Genomic DNA, 14,431 nt, shown 5'->3' on the forward strand with positions numbered 1-14,431 from the left:
CCATGGCATTGAATTCTCTATAAAAGCAGTTCACTGGCCAAACACCAATACATCCTGTTGCTTGCCTGGCAAGAAATTGAGGAATAAATAAGGGATCTTCCATTTGTAATTGTGCTTGTGTCTTCTCCAGAATCTTCAGGAAAAAAAAAAGCTCAGACATGTGAGATGACTTGCTCAAGATCACTCGGATAATAAATGGCCAGAGCTAGGATGCAGATCCTATCTTTGGACTTCAAAATTTCTATTGTCTTTCAGCTCCACTCTCTGTTTCCTGGGGTTACCACGTCACATGAGGTCCTACTTGAAGGGACTTTGAACATTTGGTTTTGAAGAATGAAGTCATGAAATCCTGTGGTTTCTCTGTATGGGGGTATGGAGAACGGAGGGGTGACTAGGAGACTAGTCTGGGAAAAGACACTCAGTAAACCTCAGTGGGTCTGACTGTCCTGTTCATAAAACCGGTAGTTGCCTTTTGACTGTAAATATTTTGCAGTGTGCACACTGGCAGCCTTTGTGCCTCCTGCCTCCGAAGAAAGCTAACCAGCAAGATCTGTCCAGTGAACTGTCCCTCTGCTGATCAGGTTCCAGCCACGCTGACCCTTCTTCTCTCCATCCCCACCACAGGGCCTTTGCACCTCTGGTTCCTTCTGCCTGGTTCCACTCTTCCACCGTGTCTTCATCCCCCCACTATACGGCCCTCTGTTCATCCCTATTCAGATCTCAGTTCAATCCTCACCCCCTTGGAGAGCCTCTCCACCCTGACCCTGGGCCACCCCATCCACTTACCCTCCCACACGTCATTCTGTGACACAGTGACCTGCTTTGTTTGCTTCAGAGCGCTGTTCCTCTCTGCAGTGATCTTGTTACATCCCTCTTGCCTGTCTCTTCCCTCTAGGACATAAGATCTTAAAAGCAGGGACCTTGCTTGCCTTGCTTTCTGTTGGATCTGATGCAGAGTGGGTCCTTAATAAATACCTGCGGAATGAATGAATGAGATGAAAAGTCTGCCCCAGAGGTGTGTTTAATCTCGTCTCCTTTGTCATTCCAAATCAGGAAGTAAGGTAGGTTCTGGGTGGGAGAGGAGTACTGAAGACTGCTATGGGGGGGTGTCAGGATGCAGGTGTCTCTCCAATCAGGCTCAGCGCACACCCCCAAACACACCCACACGTCACCCTACAACATAAAGAAGCAGAAGTGATGGGGATTCCTAGTGTGCATGTGCATGCACACAGATATATATATACACACACACACACAGTGTTTACGTCCTTTGGAGGAACAGTTAGATTTTTTACCCTGAAATCAGTCCTCTCTTCTAGCAATTAGTTTTATTATTTTAATGGCTAATACTTACCTACTGCACAAAGTCCAAAGGGCACTCAAGAGCCATGGTAGCAAATCCTTCCACTGCTGTAGGCCTCGGCACTGTTCTAAAGCTTTACTTATTGTTAACTCATTTATCCTCACAATGGCCCTATGAGGTAGATAGTATCATGATCATTCCTATTTTACAGTTGAGGAAAGTGGCCTAGGGAAGAGTGGGATTAAACCCAGAGTGTGCTCTTAAGACATCTCACTACAGTGACAAGTCTTCTTCACACTTCTGTCCCTACCAGCTACTTCCCTCACTAAAGACATCCTGTATTACCAGTTTCTCCCATGTCTTTCCGGAGATAGGCAATGCATAAACAATCTTATATGTGTATCCTTTTTTTTTCCACCTGAAAGTGCATGCTAGACAGACTGTCCTGCACCTTTCCTTTTCTCACTTAATAAGATATCTGTAAGCTATTTCATTCTTTTTTTTAACAACCATGTAGTATTCCACTGCATGGATATACCACAGATTAATGGAGGGACATTTGTATTGTTGCCAGTTTCTTGCTTTTACAGCATCTAATTGCTGTCTTTTCCATCCATCCTTTCACACGTATATGAGAGGATCTATAGATAAATTACTGCCTATGTTTTAAAAATGCATTATCAAAGCTCCCTGTGAAGCTGTAAAAGTGCCTCTCAGTCATTTCTTCTCAGCATGTTTGCTGGCTTCTTTAAGTGGCGTGAAGACTCCGGGAGATATACATTACAGGCACTGAAAAGAATTAAGTTGTTAATGAAAGGTAGGGAAGTTGTTATATTCTAGTAGAAAGTATATTCTTGTTATATTCTAGATGCTCCTGGGTATAACTAAACGTAGAAGTTTGTCCTGCACCACTAATAAGTCTTCTCCCAGGGCACTTGGGACTGAGTACATTTATTTAGGAGAACATGGTAAGTCATATATTTACAACCAACCGTAAATATACATGAAGCTAATGAGAAGTAACAAAATGACCTAAGCTTAATTTTATAAAAGTTTCTACCACTTGCATTTACGTATTTGGTATTTTGGTTTTGGATCTCTGATCATGAGGATATTGGACACATAGAGGCAGGCATCATGCATGTCTTGTGCACCCATTTTAGCCCCAGGGCCAAAGAAGTCCCTGAGGGATATCAGACCCTCAAACAATTGTTCAGTGAATGAATTAGTCTAAGACCAAAGTTCTAATTCCAGTCCTGCCAAGTAACAACACAAACCCGGGTAATTTCCAATGGTTTTCCTTTTTTGTTTGTGGGGTTTTTGGGGGTTTTTTTCCAGTGGTTTTCCACCCTTTTGCCAGGCTGTCTTGATAACCAATGATATCATGCAGTGTTTCCCAAAGCGAAGTGTAGGAGAAGATGTTAGAGGGTACCTAGGTGAACTTTGTATAATGATCATCATATGTTTATTTTAACTTGGCCAATAAACCCATGAATTCACAGCTACTACTCCTTAGGGTGAGGATTAGCAAATACTTAAGTTAAAAAAGTGAATCAATTTAAAGAAAAAGATCGGGAATTCCCTGGCTGTCCAGTGGTTAGGACTCTGTGCTTTCACTGCCGAGGGCCCGGGTTCAATCCCTGGTTGGGGAACTAAGATCCCACAAGCCCCATGGGGTGGGGGAAAAAAAAATCAATCACATAATCAACATAGTGGCACAAAGAAATGGCGAAAGTAGTGATGATAGAAGCACATTTAGAAATGATTGAGTTAATATATCTAGAATGGTTCTAGGTATCTATAAGCTATTTCATTCTTTTTTTTCAGTTTTTTTTTTAACTTTATTTTATATTGGAGTATAGTTGATTAACAATGTTGTGATAGTTTCAGGTGTACAGCAAAGTGATTCAGTTATACATTTACATGTGTCTATTCTTTTTCAAACTCTTTTCCCATTCAGCTTGTTACATAATAGTGCTATACAGTAGGTCCTTGTTGATTATCCATTTTAAATATAGCAGTGTGTACATGTCAATCCCAAACTCCCTAACTATCCCTTCCCCCGACACGTCCCCCCTGGTAACCATAATTTCATTCTCTAAGTCTGTGAGTCTGTTTCTGTTTTGTAAATAAGTTCATTTGTATCATTTCTTTTAAAATTTATTTATTTATTTATTTTTGGCTGTGTTGGGTCTTCGTTGCTGCGCGTGGGCTTTTCTCTAGTTATGGTGAGCGGGGGCTACTCTTCGTTGTGGTGCGTGGGATTCTCACTGCGGTGGCTTCTCTTGCTGCAGAGCATGGGCTCTAGGCGCCTGGGCTTCAGCAGTTGTGGCACGTGGGCTCAGTAGTTGTGGCTCCTAGGCTCTAGAGTGCAGGGTAAGTAGTTGTGGCGCACAGGCTTAGTTGCTCTGCAGCATGTGAGATCTTCCCAGGCCAGGGCTGGAACCCGTGTCCCCTGCATTGACAGGCGGATTCTTAACCACTGCGCCACCAGGGAAGTCCCATATCATTTCTTTTTAGATTCCACATATAAGTGATATCATACGATATTTCTCGTTCTCTGTCTGACTTACTTCACTCAGTATGACAATCTCTAGGTCCATCCATGTTGCTGTAAATGGCATTATTTCATTCTTTTTAATGGCTGAGTAATATTCCATTTTATATATGTACTACATCTTCTTTATCCATTCCTGTGTCGATGGACACTTAGGTTGCTTCCATGTCTTGGCTATTGTAAACAGTGCTGCAGTGAACATTGGGGTACATGCGTCCTTTTGAATTATGGTTTCCTCAGGGTGTATGCCCAGTAGTGGGATTGCTGGGTCATATAGTAGTTCTATTTTTAGTTTTTTAAGGAACCTCCATACTGCTCTCCATAGTGGTATACCAATTTACATTCCCACCAAAAGTGTAGGAGGGTTCCCTTCTCTCCACACCCTCTCCAGCATTTATTGTTTGTGGATTTTTTTGATGATAGCCATTTTGACTGGTGTGAGGTGATATCTCATTGTAGTTTTGATTTGCATTTCTCTAATAATTAACAATGTTTAATATCTTTTCATGTACTCTTGGCCATCTGTATGTCTTCTTTAGAGAAATGTCTATTTAGGTCTTCTACCCATTTTTTCATTGGGTTGTCTGTTTTCATGATATTAAGCCACATGTGCTGTTTGTAAATTTTGGAGACTAATCCCTTGTCAGTCACATCATTTGCAAATATTTTCTCCCAATCTGTGGGTTGTCTTTTCATTTTGCTTATGGTTTCCTTTGTTGTGCAAAAGCTTTTGAGTTTAATTAGGTCCCATTTGTTTATTTTTGTTTTTATTTCCATTACTCTGGGAGATGGATCGAAAAAGATATTGCTGCGGTATATGTCAGAGAGTATTTTGCCTATGTTTTCCTCTAAGAGTTTTACAGTGTCCAGTCTCACATTTAGGTCTTTAATCCATTTTGAGCTTATTTTTGTGTATGGTGTTAAAGAATGTTCTAATTTCATTTTTTTACATGTAGTCGTCCAGTTTTCCCAGCACCATTTATTGAAGGGACTGTCTTTCCCCCACTGTATAGTCTTGCCTCCTTTGTTGTAAATTAATTTTTTTTTAATTTTTATTTTATTTTATTTATTTATTTATTTATTTTTTTGGCTGCATTGGGTCTTCGTTGCTGCGTGCAGGCTTTCTCTAGTTGTGGCGAGCGGGGACCACTCTTCGTTGCAGTGCACAGGCTTCTCACTGCGGTGGCTTCTCTTTATTGTGGAGCACAGGCTTTAGGCACACGGGCTTCAGTACTTGTGGCACTCAGGCTCCATAGCTGTGGCTTGCGGGCTCTAGAGCACAGGCTCAGTAGTTGTGGCACACAGGCTTAGTTGCTCCACAGCATGTGGGATCCTCCCATACCAGGGCTCGAACCCATGTCCCCTGCATTGGCAGGCGGATTCTTAACCACTGCACCACCAGGGAAGTCCCTGTTGTAGATTAATTGACCATGGGAGCATGGGTTTATTTCTGGGCTTTCTATCCTGTTCCATTGATGTATATTTCTATTTTTGACCAATACCATACTGTTCTGATGACTATAGCTTTGTAGTATAGTCTAAAGTCAGGGCACCTGATTCCTCCAGCTCTGTTTTTCTTTCTCAAGATTGCTGTGGCTGTTTGGGGTCTTTCATGTCTCCATACAAATTCTAAGATTTTTTTGTTCCAGTTCTCTGAAAAATGCCATTGGTAATTTGATAGGGATTGCGTTGAATGTGTTGATCTCCTTGGGTAGTATAGTCATTTTGACAATATTGATTCTTGCAATCCAAGAACATGGTATGTCTTTCCATCTGTTTATGTTGTCTTAGATTTCTTTCATCAGCATCTTATAGTTTTCAGAGTACAGGTCTTTTGTCTCCTTATGTAGGTTTATTCGTAGGTATTTTATTCTTTTGGATGCAATGGTAAATGGGATTGTTTCTTGAATTTCTCTTTCTGATCTTTCATTGTTAGTTTATAGAAATGCAACAGATTTCTGTGTATTAATTTTGTAACCTGCAACTTTACTGAATTCATTGATGAGCTCTAGTAGTTTTCTGGTAGCATCTTTGGGATTTTCTATGTATAGTATCATGTCATCTGCAAACAGTGACAATTTAACTTCTTCTTTTCCATTTTGGGTTCCTTTTATTTCTTTTTCTTCTCTGATTGCCATAGCTAGGACTTCCAAAACTATGTTGAATGAAAGTGGCAAGGGTGGACATCCTTGTCTTATTCCTGATCTTAGAGGAAATGCTTTCAGCTTTTCACCATTGAGTATGATGTTAGCTGTAGGTTTGTTGTATATGGCCTTTATTATGTTGAGGTATGTTCCCTCTATGCCCACTTTCTGGAGAGTTTTTAACATAAATGGGTGCTGAATTTTGTCAAAGGCTTTTTCTGCATCTATTGAGATGATAATATGATTTTTAGTCTTCAATTTGTTGATGTGGTGTATCACACTGATTGATTTGTGGATATTGAAACATCCTTGCATCCCTGGGATAAATCCCACTTGATCATGGTGTATGATCCTTTTTATGTATTGTTGGATGCAGATAGCTAGCATTTTGTTGAGGATTTTTGCGTCTGTGTTCATCAGTGATATTGGCCTGTAATTTTCTTTTTTTGTGCTATCTTTGTCTGATTTTGGTATCAGAGTGATGGTGGCCTCACAGGATGAGTTTGGGAGCTTTCCTTCCTCTGCAATTTTTGGAACAGTTTCAGAAGGATAGGTGTTAGCTCCTCTCTAAATGTTTGATAGAATTCGCCTGTGAAGCAATCAGGTTTTGGATTTCTGTTTGTTGGGAGTTTTTTAATCACAGTTTCAGTTTCAGTGCTTGTGATTGGTCTGTTCATATTTTCTATTTCTTCCTGGTTCAGTCTTGGGAGATTGTACCTTCCTAAGAATTTGTCCGTTTCTTCCAGGTTGTCCATTTTACTGGCATACAGTCACTTGTAGTAGTGTCTTATGATCCTTTGTATTTCTGTGGTGTCAGTTGTAACCTCTTCTTTTTCATTTCTAATTTTATTGATTTGAGTGCTCTCCCTTTTTTTCTTGATGAGTCTGGCTAAAGGTTTATCAATTTCATTTGTCTTTTCAAAGAACCAGTTTTATTTTCATTGATCTTTGCTATCATTTTCTTAGTCTCTATTTCATTTATTTCTGCTCTGATCTTTATGATTTCTTTCCTTCTACTAACTTCAGGTTATGTTTGTTCTTCTTTCTCTTGTTGTCTTAGGTGTAAGTTTAGGTTGTTTGAGATTTTTCGTATTTCCTGAGGTAAGCTTGTATTGCTATAAACGTCCCTCTTAGAACTGCTTTTGCTGCATCCCATAGGTTTTGGATCATTGTGCTTTCATTTTCATTTGTCTTTTGGTATTTTTTTATTTCCTCTTTGATTTCTTCACGTGATCCATTGGTTGTTTAGTAGCATAGTGTTTAGTCTCCACGTGTTTGTGTTTTTTGCAGTTTTTTTCTTGTAGTTGATTTCTAATCTCATAGTGTTGCGGTTGGAAAAGATGCTTGATATGATTTCAGTTTTCTTAAATTTACCAAGGCTTGCTTTGTGGCCCAGCGTGTGGTCAGTCCTGGAGAATATTCCATGTGCACTTGAGAAGAATGTGTATTCTGCTGCTTTGGGATGGAATGCTTTATAAATATCAATTAAGTCCATCTGGTCAAATATGTCATTTAAGGCCTGTGTTTCCTTATTGATTTTCTGTCTGGATGATCCATCCATTGATGAAAGTGGGGTGTTAAAGTCCCCCACTATTATTGTGTTACTGCCAATTTCTCCCTTTATGGCTGTTAGTATTTGCCTTATATATTGAGGTGCTCCTCTGTTGGGTAAATATATATTTGCAATTGTTATATCTTCTTCTTGGATTGATCCCTTGATCATTATGTAGTGTCCTTCTTTGTCTCTTATAACAGTCTTTATTTTAAAGTCTATTTTGTCTGATATGAGTATTGCTATTCCAGCTTTCTTTTGATTTCCGTTTGCATGGAATACCTTGTTCCATCCCCTCACTTTCAGTCTGTATGTGTCCCTAGATCCTAAGGGGGTCTCTTGTAGACAGCATATATATGGGTCTTGTTTTTTTTTTTTTTTTTTAATTAATTTATTTATTTATTTATGGCTGTGTTGGGTCTTTGTTTCTGTGCGAGGGCTTTCTCTAGTTGTGGCAAGCAGGGACCGCTCTTCATCGCTGTGCGTGGGCCTCTCACTGTCACGGCCTCTCTTGTTGCGGAGCACAGGCTCCAGACACGCAGGCTCAGTAGTTGTGGCTCACAGGCCCAGTTGCTCCGCGGCATGTGGGATCTTCCCAGACCAGGGCTCGAACCCGTGTCCCCTGCATTGGCAGGCGGATTCTCAACCACTGCACCACCAGGGAAGCCCTATGGGTCTTGTTTTTGTATCCATTCAGCCAGTCTAGTCTTTTGGTTGGAGCATTTAATCCATTTACATTTAAGATAATTATTGATATGTATGTTCCTCTTGTCATTTTCTTAATTGTTTTGGGTTGATTTTGTAAGTCTTTTTTCTTCCCTTCCTCTTTTGTTCTCTTCTCTTGGGGTTTGATGACTAACTCTAGTATTGTGTTTGGGTTAGTTTTTCTTTTTTGTTTGTGTATCTATTGTAGTTTTTGTGTTTGCTGTTCCCATGAGGTCTTGATATAGCAGACTATATATGTACCAGGTCGTTTTAAGTTGCTGGTCTCTTTCCTGCCTAGAGGAGTTCCTTTAGCATTTGTTGCAAAGCTGGTCTGGTGGTACAGAATTCTCTTAGCTTTTGCTTATCTGTAAAGCTTTTGATTTCTTCATCATATGTGAATGAGAGCCTTGCTGAGTAGAGTATTCTTGGTTACGCTCTTCCCTTTCATCACTTTAAATGTATCATGCCACTCCCTTCTGGCCTGCAGAGTTTCTGCTGAGAAATCAGCTGATAACCTTATGGGAGTTCCCTTGTATGTTATTTGTCATTTTTCCCATGTTGCTTTTAATATTTTTTCTTTGTCTTTCTTTTTTGTCAATTTGATTACTGTGTATCTCAGTGTGTTCCTCCTTGGGTTTATCCTGCCTGGGACTCTCTACATTTCCTGGACTTGGATGACTGTTTCCTTTCCCATGTTAGGGACCTTTTCAGCTTTTCTCTCTCTCTTCTCCTTTTGGGACCCCTGTAACGTGAACGTTGGTGCATTTAATGCTGTCCCAGAGGTCTCTTAGACTGTCTTCATTTCTTTTCATTCTTTTTTCTTTATTCTGTTCCACAGCAGTGATTTGCACCATTCCATCTTCTAGCTCACTTATCCATTCTTCTGCCTCATTTATTCTGATACTGATTCCTTCTAGTGCATTTTTCATTTCAGTCATTGTATTGTTCATCTCTGTTTATTTGTTCTTTAGTTCTTCTAGGTCTTTGCTAAACATTTCTTGCATCTTCTAGATCCTTGCCTCCATTCTTTTTCTGAGATCCTGGATCATCTTTACTATCATTATTCTGAATTCTTTTTCTGAAAGATTGCCTATTTCCACTTCACTTAGTTGTTTGTTTTTCTGGGGTTTTATCCTGTTCCTTCATCTGGAGGATGAAACATAATCCTCTGCTCTTTCATTTCATCTAACTTTCTGTGAGTGTGGTTTTCGTTCCGCAGGCTGTAGGATTATAGTTCTTCTTGCTTCTGCTGTCTGCCCTCTGGTGGATGAGGCTATCTAAGAGGCTTGTGCAAGCTTCCTGATGGGAGGGATTGGTGGTGGGTAGAGCTGGGTCTTTTCCCTCTGATGGGCAGGGCTGTGCTCAGTAAGACTTTAATCCACTTGTCTACTGATGGGTGGGGCTGTGTTTCCTCACTCTTGGTTGTTTGGTCTGAGGCAACCCAGCACTGGAGCCTACAGGTTGTTTGGTGGGGCTAATAGCCTCTGGAAGGGCTCATGCCAATAAGTACTTCTGAGAACTGCTGCTGCCGCCAGTGTCTTTGTCCCCACAGTGAGCCACAGCCACCCCCCGCCTCTGCAGGAGACCCTCCAATACTAGCAGGTATGTCTGGCCCAGTCTCTTATGGGGTCACTACTTTTTTCCCCTGGGTCCTGGTGGACACGAGACTTTGTGTGTGCCCTCCAAGAGTAGAGTTTCTATTTCCCCAGGTCCTGTGGAATTGCTGTAATCAAATCCCACTGCTTTTCAAAGCCAGCTTCTCTGAGGACTCCTCCTCCCATTGCCAGACCCCCAGGGTGGGAAGCCTGACATGGGGCTCAGAACTTTTACTCCTGTGGGAGAGTTTCTGTGGTATAATTGTTTTCCAGTTTGTGGTTTGGCCACCCGGCGGGTATGGGATTTGATTTTATTGCAATTGCGCCCCTCCTACCATCTTGTTATGGCTTCTCCTTTGTCTCTGGATGTAGGGTATCTTGTTTGGTAGGTTCCAGCGTTTTTTTGTCGATGGTTGTTCAGCAGTTAGTTGTGATCCCAGTGTTCTCGTAAGAAGGGCTGAGCACACGTCTTCCTACTGCACCATCTTGAGCTATTCTATTTCATTCTTTTTAATAACCATATAGATTCCACTAAATGAAGGTACCATGAATTAATTGATGGATATTTATGTTGTTGCCAATCTCTTGCATTTACACGCAGTAAAATGCCTTCATATAAAGACTAAGGCTGGTGTGACACTGGACCCAGGTGCTGGACAAGTGGGAATGATGAGGGCCAGGGACCCTAGGACCCTGGGTGGCCTCCCCACCATCTCTCTGACAGCAGAGGGGACAAGGAGAGGTTTTCAGCATGGGGAGGGACCCGTCTCCTATTAGGTCAGGACTTTGTCTTGGTCCCATCCCCCTCTGCCCAGAAGTCACTCTGTGCTTGAGGCAGTTCTCATTGTGAGCAGGAGGGTAAGAAAGGGGGCCTGTCCTCACCTAGAGCCTCAGTATGGGAGCTTGGTGAGCAATATTTTTCACTTTAGAATTTGTTTTCAGTTACTATGTAATTAATATACATGGTTAAAAAAAAACCTCAAATGCTACAGAAAGACATAAGATATAAAATAAGACACCCCCATGCTCTGGAATCTACAGTTAATAATTGTCAATCTGGTGGTTATCACTTAAATAATTGATCTTTATTCCTTGTTCATTGTCTGCAGGCAAGATCTGTCCCTTCCCTGCCATAAAGATGAGGAGATTGTGCCACATACTTTCCCTTTCTCCTCAGCAACACCTCCTAATTTTTGTTAGTTACATCATTATTTTTTATGTAGTTTAAAACAGAGTATCACATTTACATTCTCCTCTGTAATGATCATCAAGCTTCCTGTTATGAGTTGATTTGAAAAATTAAGAACTATTAACAGCATTTACAATACGATGGTTGAAGTAAACATTATTCCCTACGGAAGTAGAAAGTATGTTTGGTCCTGGGTCATTAAACTCTTGTTACTGGAAGGAAAATTCAAAGATCCAATAATCTTTTCCTTCCCCATAACCTTCTTCATTTCTTTCTGGCCAGACTTAGCTCACTATTTCTCATACCCTGTATCTTCATTTTTGGATTCCTAGTCCAAGAGCAAGTTCTGTCAGTTCTACCTCCAAAATACATCATGAATCTATCCATTTTTTTTTTCCTGTTACCACTTTGGTTCATTATCCCTCACCTGGACCACTTCCAAAGCCTCCCGTATTAGTTTGCTAGTGATGCCGTAACAATCTGCCAAACTGGAGCTGGGTTGTGGGTGAGGCTTAGCCAACAGAAATTTATTTTCTCAGAGTCCTGGAGGCTAAAAGTCTGAAATCAAAGTGTTGGCAGGCAAGGTTGGTTATTTCTGCAGTCTTTCACCTTGGTTTGTAGACGGCAGTTTTCTCACTATGTCTACACATGGTCTTCCGTCTGTGTGTGTGTGTGTGTGTGTGTGTGTCCTATCTCATAAGGACACCGAACATATTGGATTAGGCCTCACTCTCATGACATCATTTTAAATTAATTCCATCTTTAAAGACCCTACCTCCAAATACAGCCACATTCTGAGGTACTAGGGGTTAGAACTTTGACATATGAATTGAGGGAGAATACAGTTTGGCCTGTAACGCCTTCCTTTTGAAAAACAAAAATTAGACTTCTCTGGTACGCCATCCAATGGTTCATATTGTGCTTAGAATAAAATTAAACCCCCCTGCCTTCACTTACAAATTCTTATATGCTTTGCTTTTGCCAATCTTTCCATCTCAGGTCACACCCAATTCCCCTCCTTTCTGCTTTCGAGTAAACTTAGCTCCTGTCTCAGACCACTTGCATTTGCTATCCTCTCTGCCTAGAACCCTGTTGACTGACGAAAAAAAAAAAAAAAGCACAACCTAAAACTAAAAGCTGAGAATTACGGGTTTTTTTGGCAGACAAAACTGAGGACTTTCAGAAGGAGAAGAACAAATTTCGTACATTAACGCATATATGTGGAATCTAGAAAAACGGTACAGATGAACCGGTTTGCAAGGCAGAAATAGAGACACAGAAGTAGAGAACAAACGTATGGACACCAAGGGGGAAAGCGGGGCGGGGGGTGATGAATTGGGAGATTGGGATTGACATGTATACACTAATATGTATAAAATAGATAACTAATAAGAACCTGCTTATAAAAAATTTAAAAAAAAAATTTTTAAATGCTGTGCTAATTGTAGCTTATTTAAAACTTCTAGTCCTATAATTCTTTGAATTATTTGAAACTGAAACAGGAGGAAAAAATTAAAAAGGAAAAAAAAAAAAAAAAACGAAAAAAACCCTGAGGACTTAAACCTGGGATACAGCCTCTCAGTTAGCTCTGAGGGACTGCTCCCAAGAGGTAAGGGGGGAGCCAGGGTATATAGGAGTTTTTGTAACCAAGACCTGGTAGTCAGAACATCGAAAGATCACTGTTACAGAAAACTAGATATCTCAAGTTAATGAAGTTAGTACTTTTCTATATATGGGAAGATGCAAGAGTCTGGGCTCATTGAAATCATTCCTTTGATATGCACCTTAACTATCTAGAACAAGTATCCTGCTTTTTTTCCATCCTGAATCCCCTCAGGGTGCACAGCTGGGGGTTGCTGCAGTGGCTTAGGGCTTGGCAGTGGGCAGCCCATTTGTCTCCATCCTGAGTTCCCCTGGGGTTCACCGGCTGGGGGGCTGTAATGTGATGGCTTGATGGCTGCAACATCCTTTGTTTGCTGATACGGCAGGCAACATTTTTCATTCACAACCCTCCTATTCGTTACATTAAGAAACAGTTTTTTAGCAATGTCCTGTAACGAACTGGGCGATATGCACCTCAGGGTGTAGGAAGACATTCTAAGGGGGCTCAGGGCCTGGATACATGAGAAGAATCCATTTACAGATTGTGAATTTTTGTATACTCTTTCCTAAAATTTCTTTGCCCGCAAATTTAGTTATCCAGTTCTCTTTTTATATCTCGCTTTCCACAGAGAAAGGCATAACACCCCTCCCACTGCCCTGGGTATAAACTAACAGGAACTGAACAAGGCATATTTTGTCAAGGAGGAAGAGATTTTCCCCTACCCTCTAGATATTTCGGGCTGCCTGGTCTAAGAATTAAATTGACATGAGACAGGTTAGCAGGAGAAATCACAGAAAATTTTAATAATATGTATACATGGGAAAAACTCAGGAGAAATGAGGAACTCCCAAAATGGCCCAAGCCGCCACCTTAAATACCATCTTCAGCTAAAGACAAAAGAGGGCATTGTGGGTAGTGGTTTGGGACTTCCAAGGGGAGGAAGGCAATTCACATAGAGATGGAAAAGGAAGTGTTGGGTAAATAAACGTTGGAGACAAGAGTGGGCTCTGATCTCTAGGCCCTGCCAAGTTTCCCCCAGTACACCTAGCCCACATTCTTTGCAGATATCGATGGTGATAGCTCTATTCCAGGAACAGGCCCTTTATCTAAATTCTTTAGGCCGATAAGGGCAAGGTAAAAAGAAAGACTTCCCGAGTCTTCTGTTTCATAAAAATAATCAGCCTAAAATAATCCTCACACCAAAGAGACACATTTTGAGGTGGCAGATTTTGCTTCTCTACAACTTCAAGAATTTCCCCTGAGGGTAACCCCTTTAGCACCAAGCAAAGGAAACTTACTAAAAAGATGACCCTTTTTCCTGCTTTGTTTCAAAGGCACAAAGGTGGACATCTATCTGTCCATTGATTTGTCCATTCACCAACTCATCCTTCCCTCCATCCATCTTTCTCTCTTAGAGAAGTAAAAACGTGTCACAGGGACATATATTAACACTTGTGTTTGGCTTAAAAATAAAAATGAAAGCAAACTTCAAAAACAAAAAAAAATAGGTAAAAATGATATGAATTATTTGACTTGACAAAGAGAACTGGCTTTGCCAATTAATCAATATGGTAAACATTTTCCATAAATTGGATGAGCTAAGTTCGCCGCTCCATGGTTTTGATGAAAATACATTAACAGCACTTACAAAAGAAACAAGATGCCAGAAAATAGTTCATTACCACTATTTCAATTTGTTGCAAGAGCTTTCAGATGTCAACTTTAAAAAGTCTGTAGACTATAGTAAGAATTTAAAAAATTCATTCATGGGCCAGAGAGCAAA

Source organism: Eschrichtius robustus, chromosome 2 (genome assembly GCF_028021215.1).
Source record: "Eschrichtius robustus isolate mEscRob2 chromosome 2, mEscRob2.pri, whole genome shotgun sequence".
Taxonomy (NCBI): Eukaryota; Metazoa; Chordata; class Mammalia; order Artiodactyla; family Eschrichtiidae; genus Eschrichtius; species Eschrichtius robustus.